This window comes from Sander lucioperca, chromosome 14 (genome assembly GCF_008315115.2).
Source record: "Sander lucioperca isolate FBNREF2018 chromosome 14, SLUC_FBN_1.2, whole genome shotgun sequence".
NCBI classification, from domain to species: Eukaryota; Metazoa; Chordata; class Actinopteri; order Perciformes; family Percidae; genus Sander; species Sander lucioperca.
The window spans coordinates 33,793,076-33,815,663 of NC_050186.1; the positions used below are offsets into that span (position 1 = coordinate 33,793,076).

At 42.7% G+C, this 22,588-nt stretch overlaps 1 pseudogene; it reads right to left on the bottom strand.

The window, feature by feature from the left end:
• Nucleotides 1-2,249: 2,249 nt before the first annotated feature.
• On the bottom strand, nucleotides 2,250-13,001 carry LOC116041434 (annotated as a pseudogene).
• Nucleotides 13,002-22,588: the final 9,587 nt, after the last annotated feature.

A 22,588-nucleotide genomic window follows, 5' to 3' on the forward strand; every position in this document is an offset into this window, starting at 1 on the left:
TTCTAATAAGAACTGGATATAGCGTTCGATGCGTGGCCCATTTCATTCCTATAAGAGTTGTTTAGTGGGGCGCCTGGTTAACTCACCTGGTAGAGCGGGCGCCCATGTATAAAGGTTTACTCCTCGACGCAGCGGCCGTGGGTTCAACTCCAACTGCGGCCCTTTGCTGCATGTCATTCCCCCCTCTCTCTCCCCTTTCAAGTCTAAACTGTCCTATACAAATAAAGGCCTAAAATGCCCCCAACAAATTATCTTTAAAAAAGAATTGTTTAGTGGCCCATGAAGCCTAAAAAGTTCAACTTCGGCATATAAAATTACATAGATGATCATCGCTGATCTGCACTATGTGGCCCATAGAGCAGGCACACTAGAGACCTCTGCCGGCCAAATCGGCTACTCCCGGTGACATTCTCCGCTAACTTGAATGGGGTTTCAATGGCTTAAATCGTACGGCTTTCTAGACTTTCCATATGTTATCAGCATCAGAAAAAGGTTTATTGCCACAATAAGCCCACTGACAAGGAATTTGCCTGGGTGAATGGTGCAAACATAAACAAAATATATCAAACATTAATATGAAATAAACAATTAGAGAAAACAAATATATACACAGAAAATAACTGTTGCATAAGAAAAGAAAAAAGGGGCCCAGATCAAATTCTGAAAGTGAAACAAAGTAATTTTGTGGGGGGTTGTGACACTCAAAAAAATGTATCCACTTATTTACAGATGTGTCTTTCTCTATGCAAGTCTTTAGAGTAGGGCTGTCAAACGATTAATTTTTTCTTAATCGCGATTAATCGCTAAATTTCTACAGTTAATCGCATGTTTTATCACACGATTAAAATTCTATTATTTTGCATTTCAGAACTGTTTTTAAGTACATATTAACAATGGAAAGCAATTCTTACCAGTGTATCTTGATTGGGAATCAAATGAATGCAAAGAAAGTTCCTTTATGAAGTTGACTTTAAGATTTGTATTTGTTTATTATTTATTTACTGTAAACAAAAGAAAAATGTGTGAATCTAGTCACACATTTGAATCTAGAGTCAATATAGTGTGCAGTAACTCCTAAATAATTTAGATAACTCACTGACGTCCAGTGATCACCTTGCATCACTTTGCAGCAGTTCCAGTTGGGCTGCTTTCTCCGTGTCGTACAGGTGTGTGTGTGTGTGTGTGTGTGTGTGTGAAACTACTGTCCCCCTCGACGGCAATGTATAAGACGGGTCAAAACATGCCAACCGTAGTACGTCTTTAAGAGCCGAGTCTTCTACGATGCTGACACATTAACTGTACTACTATGCTTAGCTCGTAGGTGGTAGCTCCAGCTTGACGTGCTTCAGTGATATTTTAATTTGGTTTTACACAATGTGGCTTTCGACTTGTCTACTGAGCCGTCTGGGAGTTTTGGAAAATAAAAAGCAGCATTCAGATTGTGTTGCTGCTGTCTTTCTCCATCATGCCTGCAGCCTGCAGCAGTAGGAGTAGTAAAGGTGCGGCAAAGGGTCAAAATAGTAGCCTATTAGGCACGACGCGAAGCTGAGTGAAGTGTAAAATAAATTAACGCATTATGCTCGGCTCTTAATTGCATTGCGATTAACGCGTTAATGCTGACAGCCCTACTTTAAAGATGACTTTTTAGGGCTTTTCCCGTCATTTGATAGTGACAGTGGATAGTAAGGAAAGGTGGGAGAGAGATGGGGGATGACACGCAGCAAAGGGCTGCAGGTCGTACTCGAACCCGGGTTGCTGCAAAGGACCCGGCCTACATGGGGCCCACGCTCTTACTGGGTGAGCTAGAGGTCGCCCCTTTTTCCATTTAAGTCTATGGGGAAAAGTCGTTTTGGGCCAGAGGGCATCACGTGACGGGCCGGGAGTTGCTATTCCACTTTTTGGCCACTATGGTCAATTTGCACTTCCTGGGGGCTTGGTTTACATCTATGGTTTTGATAGAGAGAGACCACTTGTGACAGAAAATTACATATTGGACGTTTAACACTGGGATTAGGGGGTTGTATTAATTGACTTCAGAAAAAAAAGGTTTTGAGTAACTTACCTCTTCGCACACTGCCAATATCAACATTCCCAGTTAGAGAAAGAATAAAAGGTAAAGGAAGAGGATGTTTGCCTGGAACCCAAGTCGAGCAGTAGTGCTTTTGGGGTTTTTAGTCAGTCAGCGTGAGCGCTGTGCACATTCACGCTGCTGCTGAATGTCAGAAAACTCCAGAAAATATTTTATACTGACCGTTATAAAAAAAATATCTAAAATGACAGATTCAGCATCTGCAGCTTATTTCTCACATCAAATTATTTCAGAAACACATTTTGGGTGAACTATTTTCGTAAAATAAGAGAAATTTTCCCAACGATGTGGTGTGGCCTGTTTTCTTTGCTTGTCAGTGGTCATTGAAGAGATATTGATAACTGCTAGTGGCAAGCCCATCAAGCATCCAAGCGGGGTGATCCCTGCTGTAAAAAAAAAAGCCCCTGTGGACACATACCATGCGTGAGATGGAGGCAGCTTCCTGGAGGAAGAGAGGCTTTACCCGGTCAGGCTCAGAGATAACATTATGTTCTGCCCTCTGCTTAGAAGTGGTACATTTATTTGTCACAGCCATGTAATACGATATAGTGTTTGTCTAGTGCTGACAAGAAATGCTGCCATAAACAGAAGTAATGCGTAGAGTGTGGATGAGTCTCACTGTGTGTGCAGCGACTGTGTGGAAGGATCAGAGGAACACAGGGATGATGGTGGGCTTGACATTGTGTCTGACAGTGGAGCTGATCTCAGAGCAGTTTAGACTGCAGCACTGAGGGCCATCCCAGTAACAAGGCCCTGCTGCTTCAACCTCTGGATCATCAGGACTCAGCTGATCCTGATCTACTTTACTGATGCTCACACTGACAGAGATCACCACTCCCGTCTATTAAGAGAAGACAACAGAAATATCGGTCAGTGATGCAATATAAAGACCAGCAGGGACTTTAGTCCTATTCAGACCACAAGTGGAGCGGCTGTGTAGTGGAGTCTGCTTCCTTACAGCTCTCATGTTAGCGTATTGGAGTGAACAAAAGACTGTAAAAAATAATGGACAAAGCTTTCTGGTCTGAAAGGTAAAGCCAATGGGGAAGTGCATAAAACCTGCATTCTATCTATAGATCCATGCCATGGAAGTAGGCAGAGGGTTACTACTTAGTTTGGCTCTATTTTACTGGTGCACGTTCAGCCCCGACAAAATGTAGCAACACGTTTATGTTTAAACATTGATTTAAACTGACTTGCTTTGGTACTATCTGTGTTTAGATAAATACTGCTGAAAGCAGCATGGACTGACTCAACTCTCTACTGACCTCAGAGTCTCGAGTCTACAGTTCGGACTCTCCACAAGATCACAGAGCAGCTTCACGTCCGAATCCTTCAGGTTGTTGAGACTCAGGTTCAGCTCCCTCAGATGGTAGGGGTTGATCTTCAGAGCTGAGGCCAGAGAAACACAGCTGGTCTCTGACAAAATGCAGCACCTTAATCTAAATAAAGAAGAATGTTGTAACTTTAGAAGACAATGTTCCTGCTTGAAATCATTCAACGTTTAATAATCTGTTCATAGCTGAAGGTTTAGAATGTAGAAATTTAGAAGAGAGCAATAAAAAATGTGTGATTAGTTTGTGATTAATCGTGATTACGTATTTTAATTAAGGGGCGACCTCTAGCTTATCTAGGTGTCCTTGGCAGCAGCCCGGGTTCAAATTCAACCTATGGTCTTTTATGGTCTGGTCTCTCTCATGCCATTACTGTGTATCTACTATAACGATAACAATAAAAAAATTAAGAGTGTTTGAAGTGTTTCAGAGGTTTAGATTGAATTATCCAGTGTAGGAATTCTCTTGTTATGTTAAAGTTTTAAACGTGAAGCTCAACATTGCTCTGTCAATGAAAACACTTAAGAAGAAAAATAGACTTTAGCATTAAGATACTCAGTGTGGATCATTATAATATCAGCTTTATTTCAGCAGTGTAGTGTCACCCCAGCTTCCACATCATATTAATCTCAGCACAGAAGTAAAAAATGGTGTCTGACCCCAGACTTTCCAGTCTACAGTGTGGACTCTCCAGAAACCCACAGAGCAGCTTCACTCCTGAATCCTGCAGCTTGTTGTCACTCAGATCGAGCTCTCTCAGATGGGAGGGGTTGGACTTCAGAGCTGAGACCAGAGAAGCACAGGTGACCTCTGACAAACCAGAGCTCCGCAACCTGAATAACGAATAAATGATGTAGATAAAAAAGTAAACAATAACATGCTGCTGACCTCAGTCAGGTCTGTGATTAGAGGATCAACACTATATTGATCCTTTAAACAGCTGTGTGTGCTCTTAAGGATCAAAATCAATGATCAGACAGTATTTGTGAAATCATATTCACATCACATACAGAAACCAAAGAAATATTTCTACTACAGCAAGTAAACTTTATTAATTTAAGACCAATATTATTTCACTGGATCTTCTGTAAACAGATGTGGCCATTTACCAACAATTATAAATTTACTTTAACAACCAACATTTTCTACAGTCCCTTTGAGGAACACAACTCTTTTGAGACTGTTGACTACATTTAGTACAAGAAACTTGAAAATACGAACAAAATCAAATGTACAACTTTATGGATGCAAGTTATGTTTGTACATAAATTAAACATATAAGATCCAATATAGTAACAGAGACTCAGTGAACTGACCTCAGAGTCTCCAGTCTACAGTGTGGACTCTCCAGAAAATCAGACAGCAGTTTCACTCCTGAATCTCGCAGCTCGTTGTAACTCAGCTGCAGCTCTCTCAGATGGGACGGGTTGGACTTCAGAGCTGTGGCCAGAGAAGCCCAGCTGATCTCTGACAAACTGCAGCTCTTCAATCTGAAAAAAGAATATATGTTTTATCCTTAGAAGACAATGTTCCTGCTTAAAATGATTCAATCATTGCGTTTACATGCACAGCAGTAACCATTAATCTGTTCAGAGCTGAATAAGGTTTAGAATTAGGGATGCAAGATATATCTATAAATGTTACATGCACAGGCTTCACAACGACATTCCACAAACCAATGGCTGACATCACGGATGCTACATCCACTATTTTTACTGTCTGTGGACAGATCAGACACAACTTAAGATACTTCAAACACCTACATTTGGAAATATGTTTCACACTCTCCCCCTTTAAAGTTAGTTTGATTGTGTGTGTGTGTGTGTGTGTGTGTTAGGCAAAGAGAAATATGTTCCACACTCTCCCCCTTTAAAGTTAGTTTGATTAGTTGGTTAGGCAAAGAGAGATATATTCACAATGTTTTCAATGTGTTAGTCCCTTTTGATTATAGATGAAATTTACAGTCAAAGCCACTGTTCAGGCATCTAGACAAACTTTGTGCTCAGACAAGTAAGAAAAACAACTTCAGTTATGGATTCAAATTTGGTAAATATATACTGTATGTTAGCACAATACATGAACTGACCTCAAAGTCTCCAGTCTACAGTGAGGACTCTCTAGTCCAGCAGACAGATGCTTCACTCCTGAATCCTGCAGCTTGTTGTTATACAGGTCCAACAATCTCAGAGGGGAGGGGTTAGACTTCAGAGCTGAGGCCACAACTTCACAGTGAGTCTCTGAGAGTCGACAGCCAGTAAGTCTGTGATTACAGATAATAAAACACTTAAAATGACTTTAACATGACTATTTTATCATAAACTAGACATGCATTTTGATCACAAAGCACATGAACATGAGCAGCTGCAGCAGCTCAGCTGATCGGTCATTGATCACAAGGTGTGGTGTTTGAACCTTGAGCGCCTCATGTCCACATGACAAAGTGCCCTTGAGCACTTCTTTGGACAAACGTGTCTGACAAATGACTGTAATGTACTGTAAAATGTGTTATACTGAAATACACAGGGTGCTGTGATTTGTGTTTGTTAAACTTTATTTTAATATGATGTTCAGTGATTTTTAAGACTATATCTACACTACTACCCTACCCTTGCCCTCTCCTGGTTCAAATCATACCTCTCAGACCGCCACCAATTTATCAGCATCAACAAATCCATATCCAACACTGCCCCAGTCTTGCAGGGAGTCCCCCAAGGTTCGGTGCTTGGTCCCCTCCTCTTCATCCTCTACATGCTCCCCCTTGGTCACATCATACGCCACCATGGACTACATTATCACTGTTATGCCGATGACACCCAGCTTTACATCCCCACCAAATCCATCACAGCTGCCACCTGCTCCACACTCACAAACTGCCTAAAAGCATGCATGCAAGCTAACTTCCTCAAAGTCAACTGTGACAATCCTTATTACCGACCAAAAATCCCTAATCAAATCCTACCAAAACTTCTCTCTCAGCATCGATGATTCTTCTTTTCCAGTATCTAAAAAAAAAAATCCGCAACCTCAGGGTGAAACCCTCTCCTTTGAGCACCACATCAACCACATCACCAAATCTGCATTCTTCCATCTCAAAAACATTGCCCACCTTCGTCCCTCCCTTTCCTTGTCAGCCGCTGAAACTCTCATCCATGCTTTCACCACCTCACGACTGGACTACTGCAGCATTCTGTATGGTACGCCCACCAAATTCCTAAAAAAAACTACAATATATCCAAAACTCAGCCGCCTGTCTACTCACTCACTCCAGTACCAGAGACCACATCACTCCAGTCCTCCGAGACCTCCACTGGCTCCCCATCCAACACAAAATCCAGTTAAAAACCCTCCTCATCACCTACAAAGCTCTCAATAACCTTGCCCCCTCCTACCTCACTGACCTTTTGCACCATCATACCCCCACCCGCAACCTCCATCCTTTCCCCTCTCACCCGCACCAAGCACCGAATCTGGGGGGACAGGGCCTTCTCTGTTGCTGCCCCCTTCCGCTGGAACTCTCTCCCTAAAGACCTCAGACTTTCCACATCACTTGCTCACTTCAAAACCGCACTCAAAACCCATCTCTTTTAAGCGGCTTTTAACTTGTAACCAAATTAGCTGTTTTCCATTTGTTTTTATTTTGATTTCGTTTTTTATCCTTTTTCTATGCTGTTTTGCTGCACCTTTTAATATTTATCTCTAGTTGTTATTGTTGTTGTTGTTGTTGGTGAACTGAAGTGTGAAATTTGCCTTAATACTTTTCCTATTTAAACTTTATTTTTTCATTCAGAACACAAGAGAAAATAAGAGTTAACTTGCAAAACACAATGAGCTAAATAATAATTTTTCACGATTATTCTGTTTTTGTGATCATTGGGAGCCAAAATCATAATCACGATTAAATTTCAATGAATTGCACAGCCCTACTCCACACTACTCTCTACGTCTCCGAGCCCCTAAAAGGGAGACATTTGGAAACACTGCTGCCCCATTTGATTTGAAAACTCTGGGGTTTGCTTTGTAATCTGGATGTGTGTGCCATTGTAAACAGGTAGCAGATTGTCTGACGTTACTCTGCAGCTAAAAACATCGATGTATATGTTGAAAATACTGAAAATAATTTGGAGAAAGAACAACAATGGGGACTTACACAGCCTTTCTGCAGTTCCTCACAACTGGAATCAGTCTCAGTCGTCCCTCCTCTGATGTGTTGTATTTATCCAGGTCCAATTCATCCAGAACCTCCTTTGACATCTGCAGCATGTAGGCCAGAGCTGAGCAGTGGATCACAGAGAGGCTCTTCTCTGATTTATTCTCTGACTTCAGGAACTCCTGGATCACCTGGTGGACTGAGTGGTCATTAATCTCCATCAGACAGTGGTAGATGTTGATGCTTCTGTCAGGAGAAATCCCATAACTGTTCATCCACTTCAGGTTGTTGATGGCTCTGTGGATGATTTCTGGACTGTTGTCTGTCTGACCCAGCAGGCCTCCTAAGAGTCTCTGGTTGGACTCCAGAGAGAGGCCATGAAGGAAGCGAACAAATAGGTCCAGGTGGCCATTTTTACTTTTGAGGGATTTTGCCATAGTTTTACTCAGGAAGACATCCAGGGATGAATCAACGTAGACCTCTCCAAGGAAGTCCTCCAGCACCTCTGTGTTCCTGTTGGTGTAACAGTGGAACATGTAGACTGCAGCCAGAAACTCCTGAATACTCAGATGAACGAAGCAGTAGACTGTTTTCTGGAAGATTACACTCTCTCTTTTGAAGATCTGTGTACAAAATCCTGAGTACACTGAGGCCTCTGTGACATCAAGACCACATCGCTCTAGGTCTTCTTGGTAGAACATGATGTTTCCTTTTTCCAGCTGTTCAAACGCAAGCCTTCCCAGCTTCAGAAGAACTTCCCTGTCGGCCTCTGTCTGCTCCTGTGGACTCGTCTCATGTCCCTCGGCATACTTGTACATCTTCCTCTTTGTCTGAACCAGCAGGAAGTGTGAGTACATGTCAGTCAGTGTCTTCGGCAGCTCTCCTCTCTGGTCTGTAGTCAACATGTGGTCCAGAACTGTAGCAGTGATCCAGCAGAAGACTGGGAGCAGACACATGATGTGGAGGCTCCTGGATGTCTTGATGTGTGAGAGGATTCTGCTGGACTGCTCTTCATCACTGACTTTCTTCTTGAAGTACTCCTCCTTCTGGGCGTCAGTAAAGCCTCGTACTTCTGTTACCCTGTCAACACATGCAGGAGGGATCTGATTGGCTGCTGCAGGTCGGGAAGTTATCCAGATGAGAGCTGAGGGAAGCAGCTTCCCTTTGATCAGGTTAGTCAACAGCACGTTGACTGATGACTTCACTGTGACATCAGACACAACCTCATTGTTTTGGAAATCCAGTGAAAGTCTGCTTTCATCCAGGCCGTCAAAAATGAAGAGAACTTTACAGCCAGCGAGCTGTTCTGCTGTGACCTTCTCTAATGTTGGATGGAAAACATGGAGTAGCTCGAGTAGACTGTACTGCTCATTTCTGATCAAGTTCAACTCCCTGAACGAAAGCGGAATCACCAGACTGACATCTTGGTTTTCCAAACCCTCGGCCCAGTCCAGACAGAACTTCTTCACTGAGAAGGTTTTTCCAACGCCAGCGACGCCGATCATCATGATGACTCTGATGTGTTTCTGTTGGCCAGGTAAGGCTTTAAAGATGTCGCTGCACTTGATTGGGTTGGTTTCATTCATCTTGAAGCTGTTTCGAGCTGCCTCACCTCATGTTGGGTATTAACCTCTTCACTCTGTCCATCTGTGATGTAGACCACAGTGTAGATCCTTTTAAGGGATGTTTGACTTCCTTTAGCGTTGAGGCAGGTTCCATTTCCTGTTTGGTCACTTCCTTCAGTCACACAGTCACATGTCTGCTTCAGACTGATCTTATGTTCATGCTGACCACCAATCACTAAAAAGGACAAATGTGAGAGAAATAATGAAAAATGAAAAGTTTTCAATCTGGTGAATTGTTTTTGTAACCAATATGAAAATGTTTAACACAAGAACATATACAGAGATACTTGTATTTAGTGTTTCTACTAGAACATCTTTACCTGCTTTAATGTCCTACTGTTTTAAATAACCCTACTTCTACTTTTGATTTACTACCTCAGTTAACATTTTCATAATGAGTTTCATGGCCTCCATTGCTAGTTTCAAGTCTTCTGCTTTGCCCCTCTCACTCTGTGTTTTCACTTCATCAAAAATAATTTGGTTGTCTAGAAATGTCTTGTTAAGCCTTCTGCTAACTAAGCTAGCTAGCTACAGCTAGCATTAGCTGATAACTTAAGGAAAAGTTTGCTCATTTTCTGTACTGGCGTACATGCAGATGAATGGTCTCCACTGGATGACTAGCTTCAGAAGGGTTGAACATTAGCAACTTTCCTCTTTAGCATTACCTCTCATCAAAAATCGTCAAATGTGGTTACAAAAAACCAAGATGGTGAAGCCCGTATCGCTAAACTCAGGGCTTCAAAACAGCAGTCCACAAACCAATGGGTGACGTCACAGATACAACGTCATTGTCGCGTTATTATGGATCCCACGCAACTTCTAGGCAAGATCCGCCCTATGAAGCAGCCTGATTGGTTGGTGTTAGGCATTGACCTCGAGTAGTTAAGGTCAGGATAGCCGACTGCTCAGGGGATAGGACCTGAACAAATCTGGTTCCATTACCTTGCGTAAGCATGGACGCCTGGCCAACAGTAGCGTGTGAATGCTATTGAAGGGCGGGTCTTGCCTATGTTGCATGGGTTCCATAATAACGTGTCATTGTCCCAGGCTGCTAGCTGTTCTAACTGTGACTGTCTGTCTATGATACAACATTGACATTACTGTTCTACACTCGGTTAGCTCACATTGTCAGACCTTCCTCCACAGCTCTGCGGAAGAGGGTCTGGCTAGTCCACACAGCAATCTGGGATAGGAGAAAAACGTGCTCTCGTTTATCGGCACTTCTTTAAACCAATCATAATCGTCTTGGTCGGGCTAAACCCTGAGCAAAATAGCCCTGGTAAGGAAGTTGTTTTAGTGGAACGTGCTCGTTCAAAGGTTGTTTTAGTCGTGCGAGAGAAACCTCAGATTGGACAGATAGTCTAGCTAGCTGTCTGGATTTACCTTGCAGAGATCTGAGGAGCAGTTAACCATAGAGTTTAAAATTACAACACAAAGAAAGCGTAAGTTAATGGACATCTGGTGGAATTTTCGGCATAACGAGAGCCATCCCGGAAGTGGAACGTCGTGGATATAGACTAACACTCGGTTAATGCAAGCCTGCAGACAGGGGGCACCATCATAAAAGTAAAACATTAAATATAAATCTATTTTGTATTTTGTGTTCTGATTTTCTCTCAAAGGAGAACAAAGGAGGAGTGAAAGTGAATATACAATGTTTGTTGGAGCAGAAAAAAAATGCAGTTAAATTTCAGATGGACTAATGATCTTAAACTGTTGTGCTGTATGACGCAACAAATGTGACTGTATAACAATAGACAGCAGCAGACAGATGTACAGACTTACTTTGTACAGTGCAGGTCTGATCGTCTGTCTGCAGTCCAGGTCTGGTTCTGGATCTGGACGGCTGCTCCTCCAAAGAAACATCACTTCTCCTTCTGTGAAGAAGACATGTCTTTATAACTAAAATGATTTTTTGATTGTAGTTTAAAAATATTAAGACGTGGCTGACACTGTCTCACACCTGAGGTGTTCAGATTTACACAGGGAACACACCGCAGGCGTGTCGCGAAATCACCATGAACCTAAGTGTTTTATTTTGAAATGTGCTTTATTTTTGTAAAGTATCCGGCTGCACTGTGGTCTTCCTGTATGTGATCACCTGCCTGGCTTGACACATACGCTCACGTATCGTGTAAAAAATAGACGGGACGCTGAAACTATCGCTGCAGCGCGCAGACATACGTGGACGCTACGTGCCGGTATGAACGGACAGATTGAATAACATGGGCGCCGAAATAAAAATAGCTGCGGTGTGTTCCTGGTGTTACTTTTCTGTTTGAATTCAGTCTGTAATGAAAATGTTCCTTCAACTGCTTTTCCTACGTGGCTGTATAATTAAACTTTTAGTGATCTACCTGTAGTTTATTAAAGGAAAACGTTGACACCATTTATCTGCATATACCACACACACTGCAGTACATGGGCGATTTTAGACCCATTTTTTTTCTTCATCTCACCCCCCCTAAAAATTATTATGTAAAATGGTGTTTCAAGTGAGAGTTTTCGAACTTGTCTGTTAGTGACAGAGGACAAACAATTAAAGGTTCAATGAGTTTAATATCCTGTGTGTCTGTCGCCAATGCTATGCACCTGTAACCCTGTCAAGGAAAGGTTAACAGAAATGTAATTTTGACCATTTGGAGGTGGTTGTGCCAGACTCCTGCCTTTGGCTGAGTCTATCTACTATGACAGAGGGAGAGCAGGAGACGGTTGTGAAGTTTAACGTTGGTAGTCCCCACAGAAGAAGTTGGTTATTTCATGGAGCAGATTAGAACCCAAATTAAAAAGGTAAGCAACTAAAATTGCTGAATGTTAGAACATTGTGTGAAATTGGTCGTTATTACTGTGACTTACAGTATAAAGTGTCAGGTTTAGTTCCATCATAGTGTTAATAGTGTCAAAAAACATTAGCTGACGTTGTTGTTCAGTAGATAGCTCAGAGATTATCCAACCCAGTCTCACGGCAGTTTGTGAAATGGCCACGTTATTTAATCTATTGATTTGTGTACACGGACACATCCACGTGTGTGGAAAGCCCGCTTTTATTTAGCAACTGTAGGAAGGCATTCGGAAATGTCAACAGATGAACGCATCAGCGCACACGGGGAACCAAGCACACGTTAACACAGGCGTGCACCTGAATAATAAGCTGTTTTAAAAGTAAAATGTTCAATGCCTTATCGCGTTGATGTGACCGAGCCCGACCCGAACCCCAACATCATTTCTAAATATCTGTCCGAACCCGGCCCGGCCCGTCGGGTACCGTCGGATCCCGACGGGCTCGGTTCGGGTCTCCATCCTCTAGTTGACATCAACCAAGACAACAATGTCTTTGATATGACAACTTCACATTAACCTAGACAAAATAACAAATAACATAAATATGTCATAGCAGGCCTATTTATTCAATTCAAAGAAACTATTAAGCTTTATATTTTAACATTACATTATACAGTCATAAGTGGTTGGTTTTTCGACATTGGCTGTCATGGGACCATTATAATTATGTCATGAATATTTTCCTTGACTTTAAGTAACGTCAAACAATTTGGACTTGTCATGAAGTTTAATTACACTGTCAAATTCTCTGGAGTGAAACCATTTTCGCAGAACATTTTGCCTTCATCCTCAATGCATTATCTGCCAACAGGACAGCTGATGGTAAAAACATCTTCTTACTTTGTGCCTGAGGGTCCAGGACCAATACTGAAGTCCAGAGGATTACGTTTGGACCGGTCACTCTTCATGGACAGACAGCCGGATACTACAGACTCTGCTCTCTGTGTGTTGTCTTGACCTCTGGAAACACCATGATGTTTATGTTTATCACTTGAACCATTGATAAATTCTCTATTTTAGGAAGCTCTAAATACCCAAACTGTTGCTACTGTTAACAATTAGGAGGACTCAAAGTCTGTATTAGTGTGTACTAGTCTTAGATTAGATTACAGTTTTTTCTAGGTGACTGACCCCCAATTTCCACCAACTGCGGAACGGCTGCGGATCCGCTCCGGAACGGTGGCGGAGTCATTAGGTTTCCATTAAAGTTAATGTGTGTATTTCCACTGACTGTAGAACGGCTGCGTTCCGACTGCGTCCCAGCTCCGGTGATCCGCAGCCCTCCGGAGCAGATACGCAGAGCTTCTATTTTTGCCGGATGTCGGAGAGCTCCGCAGCAATTCAGCACAGGGCAGATAGTGCGGGACAGGAAGTCGAGCACAGAAACAAAATAAAACATCCGGTTAATTTTCAAAATAAAATACACTGTGCTCACGGCGGATCATATTTCCCTGCACTACACCTTGAAAACGTCATAATGGGCAGAGACAGGCCTGAAGCAAACTGTTGTTTTGCGGTTCTGTTTATCAGAATCAGAATCAGAAAAGCTTTATTGCCGAGTATATTTTTTACACATACAAAGAATTTGTTCTGGTGTTGTAGGTGCATGTCACATTCTCTAAAATAAGTTAAACAAACAGGTTAAACAGAACAAACAATATAAGTATAAATATATATATATACACACACACAGAACGTATTAAAAATAACAGAGTAAGTGTTAAGATAAAAAGACCAGAACAGTAGGTTAAGTACAGTGGCATGTAGAGCCAGAGGTGGGGTGTAGAGAGAGTCAGGGTGGCCTTGTTGATAGTGGCGGAGGGGAAAAAACTGTCCTTGCGACGTGAAGTTTTGGTCCTGATGGACCTCAGCCTCCTGCCAGAGGGGAGTGGCTCAAAGAGTTTGTGTTCGGGGTGGGAGGGGTCAGCCACAATCTTTCCAGCACGCTTCAGAGTCCTGGTGGCGTATAGGTCCTGGAGTGGTGGCAGATTGCAGCCAATTACCTTCTCAGCTGACCGAATGACACGCTGCAGTCTGCCCTTGTCCTTGGCTGTGCTAGCAGCGTACCAGATGGTAATGGAGGATGTGAGGATGGACTCAATGATGGCTGTGTAGAAGTGCACCATCATTGTCTTTGGCAGGTTGAATTTCTTCAGCTGCCGCAGGAAGTACATCCTCTGTTGTGCTTTCTTGACGAGGGAGCTGATGTCCAGCTCCTACTTGAGGTCTTGGGAGATGATATTTCCCAGGAAGCGGAAAGACTCCACAATGTTAATTGTGGAGCCAGAGAGGGTGATGGGGGCAGGTGGGGCTGAATTCTTCCTGAAGTCCACAAACATCTCCACTGTCTTTAGACCATTGAGCTCAAGGTTGTTTTGCTTGCACCACTTCACCAGGTGGTCAGCCTCCCACCTGTAGGCGGACTCGTCACCATCAGAGATGAGTCCGATGAGGGAGGTGACGTCCGCGAACTTCAGAAGCTTGACGGACTGGTGACTGTAGGTGCAGCTGTTGGTGTACAGGGAGAAGAGCAGAGGAGAAAGAACACAGCCCTGAGGGGATCCGGTGCTGATGGTCTGTGAGTTGGAGATGTCTTTCCCCAGCTTCACATGCTGCTTCCTGTCAGACAGGAAGTCAGTGATCCACCTGCAGGTGGAGTCAGGCACACCAAGCTGGGAGAGTTTCTCCTGGAGCAGAGCCGGGATGATGGTGTTGAAGGCAGAGCTGAAGTCCACAAAGAGGATCCTGGCGTAGGTTCCTGCGGAGTCCAGGTGCCGGAGGATGTAGTGTAGGGCCAGGTTGACTGCATCATCTACAGACCTATTGGCTCTGTAGGCAAACTGCAGGGGGTCGGTGATGGCTTTGAGGTGTGAAAGCACAAGGCGCTCAAAGGACTTCATAACCACAGAGGTCAGGGCGACGGGTCTGAAGTCATTATAGAAACTACATCCTGTTATATCGCGCGATCATACGTGAATTTGTGAGATCTCGTGGGTCCTCGTGACTTCAGCTGTCAGTCATGGCCACAGCCATTCCGCAACAAATACGGACCTAGTGGGTATTGAAGGACGGCGGAGCACGGAACCGACACGCAGCGGAGCCGATCGGCAGCCCTTCCGCAGTTGGTGGAAATTGCGTGTGACAGCTATCAAAGATATGAAGAGGAAGGTGGCACAAATGCTTTCTCTTTGTTCAATTTTAGTTATCAATAACATTTTAGTATTCATTTATTATACAAACAGAAAATCAACAAAAAACATAATAAACATTGCAGTGGTAGAGGAAAGTCAAAATGAGTCATATAAATGAGTTAGTAGCAGTTCTCTTACTTTGTGTCCGAGGGTCCAGGTTCATTACTGAAGTTTGGAGGAGTACTACTACTACACTTCATAGACAGACAGCCAGATACTACAGACTCTGCTCCGTCCTCTTCCTCCACACAATCACCCATCTATAAACAGGAAGAACAGGAAGTACCACACACACACACAAACACACACACACACACACACACACACACTGAATGATTATTCTTGTGTAATGAGTATGTGAGGAGATAAAAGTTCTCTGTTCTCTACAGTACACATTCGCGCACACACACGCACACACACACGCACGCACGCACGCACGCACGCACGCACGCACGCACGCACACACACACACACACACACACTTAAAGTACAATAAAACCATGTCAGTTAAACCGGTTTTCTTGCTTTACCGCAGGTTTAATGTGTATTATTCAGCCAATCGCGACTTTGTGTCCACAAATAAATTAAACTGCTGAGTTCATTCTAACATTTCTTTCCTTTACAGTCCACAGGGAGAAAACAAACAGTTGAAGACTTTGACAGTAAAACAATAAATATTGGTTTGACACTCACCCTGCCTCAGCCTTCAGTCTCTCTGAAAACACGTCTTACTCTTTCGCTTTCTCTTTCTGTGTTTATGTACCTGGATCACCTGGTCAGTGTTGCTCCCTTCTCTCTCCATTTACAGGAAATCAGGTGAGTTTGTGGGTGTGAAGGTGTGTTTAGTAACACCTCTCTTGGCTTGAACAGATTGAATTAAAATGAGTTTTGCCTAAAGGTTGTTTTCTCTTTACATACTTATAGAAATAAACAGTATTCTGTCTGTGCACGATAAAACTTTGTGTGTGTGTGTGTGTGTGTGTGTTTTAAAGATCACCAGAAGACATGCTGCTTAGCTCTGTGACAGGAGAGGCACAGTCTGGGACACTAGAATATAGGCCTACCCCTGGACTGCAACCTGTTTGTGAACATGCAGTTTCCTCTCAATGCTGAGCGCACCCAGCACCACGAGAGGTCAAAAAGGGGGCTTTGCCCCAATTTGTTGTATTTTGTGCCCCCCCTGTTTGAGTATCATACATCCATAAAAAGTACAAAAAAACACAATGTCTCTTTAGTGTCTTTATCGCAAGGGGCTTTCAACTAATTCCAAAGTAATCCCATCTGCAGCAATATTTGACACAGAGAGCGAGCGCTCCAGCCGTCATCTCACTTCGTTAACCGACCGCGGCGCTTAAAGAGGATTTGAGCATCCGTCCTAGTGGATAACGGAGGACCTTGACACCCGGAAGCAGGGCCTGAAATTAAAGGAACACGACGACTTATTGGGATTTAGCTTATTCACCGTAACCTCCAGAGTTAGACAATACTCTGTCTCTGTCGATACATACCCTTCTCATCTCCGTGCATGCTGTAACGCTGTCTGACGCCCCCAGCATTAGCTTAGCCTAGCACAGATCATGCAAGTAACTGGTTCCAACTAGCCGACTGCTCCGAATAAGTGACAAAATAACGCAAACATATTCCTATTTACATGTTGTGATTTGTATAGTCACAGGGTGTACAAATAATGCCATGATCACCAGTCACGTTCGCTACTAACTAGCTATTCACATTGGTTTTGTTGACGGAAGTAACTGTGCTTTTCAGTGTTGCGCTAATCACTCCGCCCAAGTAGCAGTGCTTCCACTTTCTGAGAATGTGAATTTACAATCACATCTGAGACACAAAGACACCAGTGTGTCCATGTTAATTACACAACATGAATGGGTTAAGGTTATGGACATCAGTTGTTATGTTTTCCCTTATCCATTCTGAGAAACAAGGAGTTTTTTTGTCAGTTTTGTATAGCTGAAGATGCATCACTGAAGTTAAAAGCTATAATCAAACTGTAATCATATTTTCGCGGCAGTTCGCTCTAACAAAAAAAAAAAGAAGAGCAACAAACACAATTTATTTGTTTGTTTAAAATTATTATTTGGGCCTTAGGGCCATTAATTGAAAGGAAGAGCTGTAGACAGGAAAGGGGGGAAAGGGAGGGCGCCCCAACACAGACTATTTCTAGTCCCTCACTGTTTAGTCAGCCAGCCAACTTAAAGGGATAGTAAGCGATGCTGCTTAAAGATTGTTGATATTTCAACTCAACTGCTAAACAAATGAAATCCCCCTTCAGAGGTCCCACCCCCCATATTCATGGTCGCATTGCTATAGCGACCATTTCTGCTAGTATCTCTGCTGACTAAAATCAAATATGGCAGAATCGACAGCAACTGCTGGCCGAGGAACAAACATCCTCAAATGAACTACTTGCAAGCAGAACAGAGTAAAAAACTAGCGAACTATTTGAAATTGTTTTAACAAAAATACAGTGACTGATGAGAGGACGATACGTTTGTATCAGATGATGAGCGAACAGGGAACGTCTCCAGTAAGCTACTAGCAGTGCTGTGCCTGAACGCGCTCATTGAACGATAGTTCATGAACTCGTTCATATTTTGGGCGAACGTGAACTGAACGTACTGTATTACTGCCTGATGAACGTTACTGTGAACTCGTTCATTCTGGTGTCTGTGAACGGTACGCTCTCTCAGTTTAACTTCGTTCAATAGGGTGCCAGATTTCTATAGAGCCTTCTAGGCGAAAACCCGGCTAAAACACACCGGAAACAGGCCTTAATATGTAGGGGAAAAAACACCCAATCTGGCAACACCAGCCACCAGTGTTGCACCGCCGCATGCGTCATCAAAACAAAAAGCAGCATGGAGGCTTGTTTTTCTTTTAATAATTCCTCATTAAAAAAGACCATTCAAGCAGCACGTTTTTCCCCATGTTTTTGAGAATATACCGAGGGGTGAAAGCTGCAGCTGCTACTAGTGTGGACTGAATGGACAGCAACAAAGCGTTAAAGCAACAATGGGGAAATGCTGTCCCCTCATTGCTAATGTAAACCCTGGTTGGATAAGGATTCAAAATTGGATATGAAGTGTTAAAACTGATAAAATAATTGCCGTCTGTGATTCTATATGGGCTGTGGCAATAATTTTGAAAAAAAAATAGCTCGCAGCAACATATGGAAAAAAAGAACTATGAACTAGTTCACATTTGGAACTGTGAACTTAGTTCAAAATTTTGAAGTATGAACTATGAACTGAACTAGTTCATTTTAAAATTTGTGAACTGAACTTTGAACTAGTTCATGTAGAAAGTGAACTTTCCCAACACTGGCTACTAGTATAGCATTTCGTATTATGAATAAACCCAAATTATCCCACTTTTTTTACCAAAACGTGTATTTAGGTCTTTCATGGCCATAAAACCCTTTGCAAACTTTTACAGACAAATACTATCATAATGTTAGAGCGAACAAAAACAACAAGAATTGTACAGTACCTATCTTGACTAGGTTGTGAATTAGCAAACTGTTGATAATTTACTGCTGCGGCAACGCTAACCACTTGGGAGCAGCGCACAAACAATGGACCTTTTTCACAGCAGACATTTTGACTTGTCATAGTAGGAAAAGCACAGCTGAAATTGATAACCTTATCGATGGCTCAATTCCCAGTAAGTAAGTGTCCCAGTAAGCTATTTCAGTGAGTCAGCATGCACCATACCAGGGCCTCTCCTAAAGCCTGGTTCACACGGCAGGATAATTAGGCCGATTTTAGCCCCGATTCACCCCTTCCGACAATCTTAAGGATGCTACGATTATGGTAAAATAATCTGATCAGATATTCCTGCCGTGTGTGGTGTGTTAAGACTGCTCTCGTCTGCTCGGAAGGACGTCGGGACCGCTCCGATCTCAAATCGGGGATATCCAACATGTTGGATTGTTTTGGCCCGATTTTTCCTTGTGTGTGGTGTCCCCCGGGGACAAACGAGCACGCAGCCTGTGGACTGTGGCGTGTAGCCAATCAGAAAGCGAGGAAAGCACCGGGAAACAAAATCAAAACAGCCGGTGGCATGGCGCACCAGAAAGTCCGGTGGACGTCGGAGATAAGTATAGCAAGTATAGTCCATGCTCGCGTTGTCTCCACTTCTTTGACCATTGCATTTTCTTTTGATAAAGTTTTTTTTTTCGGTTAAAAACCAACTACAAACTATCGCCACTGCATCCTCTTCGTCCGCCGTGATTGTTTACTCTGAAGTCATGTTTGATCTCGAGGGATTTTGCGAGATTTCCCGTCTGACCTGGGAATGCTCGGGAGTCAAATCGGTTCGTGTGTGATGTGTTGATTTTGCCGTGTGCTGCGCACCACACACTGTAAGACCAAAACTGTTAGACCCGTGATTTTTTATTGCCGTGTGTGGGGTCTCTCAGGATTGGAAAATCGGCCGACAATTTTAAAATCGTCCGTGCTTTTCCTACTATGACATGTCAAAATGTCTGCCGTGAAAAAGGTCTATAGCAACGGACAATGTAAATTGTTAATGTTGTTAATGCTTATAATAATGACAAACACTGTTGTGAACTCACATACATGTACTCAATACGAGCTCCGGGTGTAACACTCAAAACTCCCCCCAGTCCCTCACACAATAATGTCCCGTGGGCAAACATATATTGCAACAGCTAGGTTATGGATTAGCAAGCAGAACTTTTTCCTGTTTAAAAACTACAGAAATATGCTTTCAAAGGTGACAATTAATGGTTTGGGTATCTAATTTATAGTGCTCGTCTTACATATCAGGGGTTGAATTTTGACTTCACTTCTCTTTTCTGGGGGTAAACCTTTTAACATTGTGACAAGGCTCAAGAGAAATAATTCTGGATTATGTTCTCAGCACAGACATTAAATCTTCATAGGAGTTGTCTGGACTTGGAAGTGCCTTTTATTTACTAAAGAGCCAAGGGGATGGCAAGGTGTCTTTGAGGGCGGAGCTGCCTGCTGGGTTGCTGCTTGGGAGGAATGGGTGGATGTCGAACCTTATGTTTGGCAGGGTTCCATAAAGGGCTGGGGTGGGGGGGACCTGCTGTTCTAATGAAGGGGTTTGAAATTCTTGGAGGGAGGATGGTGCAGATCATGAGGGCTAAGCTTTGGTGTTTGCTACAGTGGGCTCTATCTTGCACCCGACGCACCAGGCGCTTCACGCCGTGCGCTTAGATTGTTAAAATAGGGCCCAGTGTTGAAAGGTCAGCGGCACCCAAGGTAAAGTTAAAATAATATATGAACTTTGCTCGCATCGCTCACTCCAAGGGTAGCGCTAACACATACAAAAGAGACATAAAGGTGAAAGTGGCGGCTGCAAGAGAAAAGACCTTGCACCCTCCGGACATTACTGGTGTCTGTCTTCTACAGAAAGTCAAATAGGCAGGCATGCACAGATATTCCTTGATTCCGTGGCAGTTTTTAAGCATTGACGAGAGATGCACTTTTTTTCACACGTGGCAGATCCAGGGGGAATTTGCAGCATGTTGAGAAGGCTGGGTGGCATCAGTGACGGCAGCTGCAGTCCGATCTTCCTAGCAGGAATCAAGCCTTCCATTGTCTCAGTGAGTCTAAATCACGAGACTGACTGCATCTACTTTGTTTTTTTTCTAGTTGCTAAACTAATCATTTATTTATTTCATTTTTATTCCACTCAGTAAAGTCATGTAACAATGCAACTTTATCATTTGAGGGAAAAGAAAATCAGCAGTGATACTTTTGGCCAGCAGGTGGTGGTACAGAGCTGTATGTCAAGAACAGTGGGTTTGTTCTCTTGATTTCTGATCACACAGTGCACTGGGTGATAGAAAGTGTGCCCCCCCTTATTAACAGGTACACTTAAACCCACACTGGATACACACTTAACTGTGAATACTGCCTCAAAGTGCACTTTGAATTACATCAACCTGCATGAAATGTTCTACACAGAAGTTGGTTGGTGGTTGGTGTTCTAGGTTTGGTCCTGGTGTAATTTTGTTTTGTTGAGTGCAATGGTGATATTGTAACTGTATTATTTACTGTTCTCCAACCATTATAGCTAGTGTTTGAGGCCTGAACATGTGAAAGTATCCAGGTTTTGAATTTATATTTTTATATGTTGCATCCATTTGATCACCTTGTGACCCCTCAAATTGTCTTGGGAATCTTTAAGGGGTCCCAACTCCCAGGTTGGGAGCAACTGATGTACTGTAGTTTATACAGTGTTACAGTATATACTGGTGGTGATTTTGGGTGGGTGGGTTAACAAATTCCTTATACCCACCAATAGTTTGCGCTGCAGCAACAGCAGTATCACATCCAAGATATCAAGTTACAGAAATGCCACTATTTGTCTTGTTAACTAGCTCTAGCGCTCTAAAACACTATAGAAGTACCCATAAACAGGCCTAATGCAAAAACTTACTCTTTACCTCTCTTTTTTTCACTCTCAGTGGTTTCTGTGACATGAGAAAGACTTTCAAAGTACTTATATTTACAGTTTCTCTCAATCACTTTGGCACATTTACTGAAACAAACTTACAATTGTCAAAACTCTAAGTACAATCCTCACCACGTGGTAGGCTACATTCAGCACATCACTCTGTGTGACCTGCAAAAGGTGATAACTCCATCAAAATAATTATCTCCTGTTTTAAATGTAAATAAAACCAGTCAATGAATAAATCATTTCCATCAAAACAAAAGGTTCCTTTATCATTGATTAGACCAAGACAGTCAAAATGCAAAGAGGTCTTGTCAAATGACTCAGAGAATATCGGAGTTCTTTTTCCGTTAATTTACGACTTTTATTTCTCAGAAATTCAGATTTTTTTTCTCGTAATATCACTCCTCTTCCTTGGTTCCGTAAAAAAAATGTCGTTCTACAATGACCTTAGAATGCTGTCGTTGCAGAAGCAACTTGCTTTTGCCAACGGTTTCTGATCTTTCTGGAGTGGTTTACTGGTCCGGCCCACTTGAGATCAAATTAGGCTCTTTGTGGCCCATGAACTTAAATGAGCTTGACACCTATGATTTAAGGTGCCATGTAATTTCTCCGACGCTCCATTGTTCCGACCTCTCAATAACCTGAAAAATTCCCTTTGGTCCTACAGCCCACTAGTCCGACGTCCCTTTGTTTCGAAAGAAATAAACTCTCTGCTCCGACATCCCATTGTTCTGACCATATAGGCTTTTGGGGATCACCTCCCATCATCTAAAATGTGAATCAAAAATAACAAGCAAAATTACTTTTCTCTAGCTTATTAACACATTTAAATGTTTAGCCTATCTTTGAAAAACTGAAATAAAAATGTAGGCTAAGTCCAAAGTCCGACA